Source organism: Theobroma cacao, chromosome 7 (assembly GCF_000208745.1).
Source record: "Theobroma cacao cultivar B97-61/B2 chromosome 7, Criollo_cocoa_genome_V2, whole genome shotgun sequence".
Classification (NCBI taxonomy): Eukaryota; Viridiplantae; Streptophyta; class Magnoliopsida; order Malvales; family Malvaceae; genus Theobroma; species Theobroma cacao.
The window spans coordinates 10,044,942-10,049,160 of NC_030856.1; positions in this window are offsets into that span (position 1 = coordinate 10,044,942).

Consider the following 4,219-nt stretch of genomic DNA (forward strand, 5'->3'; position numbering starts at 1 on the left):
TTTCCTCTCTATTTTCTCTCTTATTTTCTCCTTATGGCCGACCATCACCTGATGTGGGGTTTAAATGGGCTGATTTTCCTTTAAAATAATATTAAATCATTAAAAAGTGCCATGTATCACTTTTCCATTGGCCCGATTTTTTAAAATTTCGTCCTTTAAACTTCAATTTTTTCACCATTTAAAATACCACAGTTATTCATACCAAAAAAAAAAATAAATCCTATGATTTTGACAAGTTTTGGGTGGTGAAAATTTCGATTTTACCCCGAGGTGATAAAATTACCGTTTTACCCTTATGTTTCGAAAATTATCGAAAATTGAAAATTTTCACTTTCTATCATTAAATTATACTCCAAATAGTTAATCTTGGTCAAAAATTGGACTCCATGATCAAATTATCATCTTAGGTGGCAAAATGACGATTTTGCCCCTAAACATCAAAATTTTCAATTTTTCCCCAAATGAACCCTCAAACTCCGAACAATCATTTTTAGTCATTCTTGGACTGTAAAATATTAAATTTCATCATACGATTCCTATTTGAACTAGTTCGAGGTTAAATCAACTCAAGTATACCGTTAGATACAATATCAGGTTTCGTCTATTCTTAGGGGCTTTCCTAGCGTAATAACATGCTACTCAGTGCATGTATGTTATGACATGTGTTTATAGGGTCGGGTTTTACAATTTTACCCCCCTTAAAATAAAATTTTGACTTCAAAATTTCACTTACCAGATTCGACAAATAGATACGAGTATTGGTTCCTCATCTGATGCTATGCTTCCCATGTCATTTCCTCCATTCGAGCACTTTTCCACAACACTTTGACCATTGAAATACTCTTGTTCCTCAATACTCGATCCTTTCAATCCAAGATACTCACAAGTTGCACTTCGAACTTCAAATCGTAATGCAACTCGATCGGAGGTGCTTCGAGAATGTGAGAGGGATCTGGTACATATTTTTTAAGCATGGAGACATGGAAAACGTTGTGGATCCGATCTAACTCCGGAGGTAGTTCTAACCGATAAGCCACTGGTCCAATTCTCTCAATGATTCAGAATGGTCCAATATACCTCGGGTTAAGGTTTCCCCGATTCGTAAATCAAATCACACCTTTTCACGGAGAAACCTTAAGAAAAACTCTATCATCGATCTCAAACTCCAAGTCTTTTCTCCGTTTATCTGCATAGCTCTTCTGCCTATTCTGGGCTACCTTTAGCCTCTCTCGTATAACCTGGATCTTGTCATTAGTTAGATCGATCAATTCCACACTAACTAACTTTCTTTCACCCACTTCATCCAAACAAAGTGGAGTACGACATTTCCTTCCATATAAAGCTTCGTACGGTGCCATACCAATGCTAGACTGAAAGTTGTTGTTGTAAGGAAATTCCACTAACGGCAAGTGTCTATCCCAACTCCCAAGAAAATCCATGACACAAGCCCTCAACATATCTTTCATAGTCTGGATAGTCCTCTCTGACTGACCATCAGTCTGTGGGTGAAAAGCAGTGCTAAATTTCAATTTGGTTCCGAGAGCTTCTTGAAATTTCGGCCAGAGTCGAGAAGTGAATCGAGGATCTCGGTCTGACACTATAGAAACGGGAACTCCATGTAGCCTCACAATCTCATCTATATAGAGCTGAGCCAGCTTCTCAATAGAGTATGTACTATGGATAGCTAAAAAGTGAGCGGACTTAGTCAACCGATCTACGATCACCCAGATCGCATCTTTTCCCCTCTGTGTCTGTGGCAGTCCCAAAACAAAATTCATAGTTACATGCTCCCATTTCCACTCAAGAACAGGTAAAGACTAAAGTGTACCTGCTGACCTCTGATGCTCAACCTTAACTTGCTGACATACAAGACACTTTGCTACGAATTCTGCTACGTCTCGCTTCATACCTAGCCACCAATAATTCTCCCTGATAGTCCTATACATCTTGGTGCTTCCAAGATGTAATGCATAGGCAGATGAATGAGTTTCTTCCATGATCGCCTATCTTAGCTGGTTTCCCTCAAGAACACAAACTCGGTCTCTAAACATCAAGACGTTATCCTCTCTGAATTTGAACTACTGACTCCCTCATCGGTCAATTTTTGAATTTTTTTTCTTAACTCATCATCAGACCTCTGAATGTCCTTAATTTGATTAAGTAACAAAGGTCGCACAATGAAGCTTGCCAATAAGGATCCATCCTCACCATTTCTCAACTAGACCCAAAGAGATTTCATCTCTAATAATGCTGGGAAATAACAACTCTGAAGTGCAGCTAAAGACGATGAAGACTTACGACTTACGACTTAAGGCATCAGCTACAACGTTCACCTTTATCGGATGATAGTCTATCACCAAGTCATAATCTTTTATCAGCTCCAACCATCGCCTTTGCCTCAAATTAAGCTCTTTCTGAGTGAGCAAATATTTTAAACTCTTGTGATCCGTAAATATCCGACAATGCTCACCATACAAGTAATGCCTCCAGATTTTTAAAGCAAACACCACTGCTGCTAACTCTAAATCATGGGTAAGGTAATTTGCTTCATGCCTCTTTAGCTGTCTAAAAGCATAAGCCACAACTTTTTCATCCTGCATCAGTACGCACCCCAACCCCAACTTTGAGGCATCACTATATACTACAAATCCCTTACCACTCACAGGAAGTCTCAATACTGGAGTAGATGTTAACCGGTTCTTCAGCTCCTAAAATCGACTTTCACACACATCGTCCCACTTAAACTTAACTCCCTTACGAGTTAGACGGGTCAAAAGAGCTACTATTAAGGAAAACCCCTGAACAAACCTCCGATAATAACTGGCTAATCCGAGGAAACTACGAATCTCCATCACTGTCTTAGGTTGCTCCCATTGTAAAATTACCTCTATCTTCTTGGGATCAACATATATTCCAACTCCTGATACTACGTGTCCCAAGAATACCACTTCCTGTAACCAAAACTCACACTTCGAAAACTTTGCATACAACTGTCTTTCCCGCAAAGTCTGTAATACTATATACAAGTGGATAGCGTGCTCATCATTATCTCTCGAGTAAACTAGGATGTCATCAATGAATACAATAACAAACTTGTCCAAGTAAGGGTGGAACACCCTATTCATGAGATCCATAAAAACTGCTTGTGCGTTAGTTAACCTAAAAGGCATGACCAAGAACTCATAATGACCATACCGAGTCTTGAACGTTGTCTTGGGTATATCCTGTTCTTTAATCCTCAACTAATGATACCCAGACCTCAGATCAACCTTAGAAAACACTGTAGCTCCCTGTAATTGATCGAAAAGATCATCAATCCTCGGTAACGGATACTTGTTCTTAATGGTCATTCTGTTAAGTTGTCGGTAATCTATACATAACCGAAGTGTACCGTCTTTCTTTTTCACAAATAAAATCGATGCTCCCCACGGAGATGTACTAGGGCGTATAAAACCCTTGTCCACTAATTCTTTCAACTGTACTTTCAACTCCTTCAACTCTGCTGGAGCCATTCTATATGGAGGAATAGAGATAGGGGCAGTACTTGGAAGTAAGTCAATGGTGAATTTGAACTCACGATCGGGAGGAAGTCCCGGTAATTCATCAAAAAATACATCAGGGAACTCACTTACTACGGGGACGTTCTCTAACTTAGGTTCCTCCCTTGATATATCAATCACGTGAGCCAAGTATGTCGGATATCCCTTTCGCACCAATTTCAAAGCTTTGAGGGTCGAGATTACACAAAACGATAATACTCGACGCTCCCCCGTAAATACAACTTCTGCTCCCTCTGAACTTTGGAGAATCACTTCTTTCTTAAAACAATCCACCTTTGCTCGATGAGTGGACAACCAATCCATACCCAAGATCAGATCAAAGTCCCGAATCTCCAAAGGGATTAAATCACCCATAAATTCTTTTTCCCTAACTTTAATACCACAGTCTCTATAATACGTATTTCTTACTAACCGCTCGCCTAGAGGAGTATGCACTACAATCTCTTCCTCTAATGGTGACAGGTTCCTATCTGAGAATGATGTAAATGATATGCTCACGTATGATCTATTGGAGCCCGAATCTATCAAAACATGTGCATCTCTATCAAACACAATCATAGTACTTGTCACTGTGCTAGGTCGAACCCGGGCTTCATCCTCAGTCACTGCAAAAACCCTGGTCGAAATTTGGGGCTGCGGTTTGGAAGATGGCTGCTCTG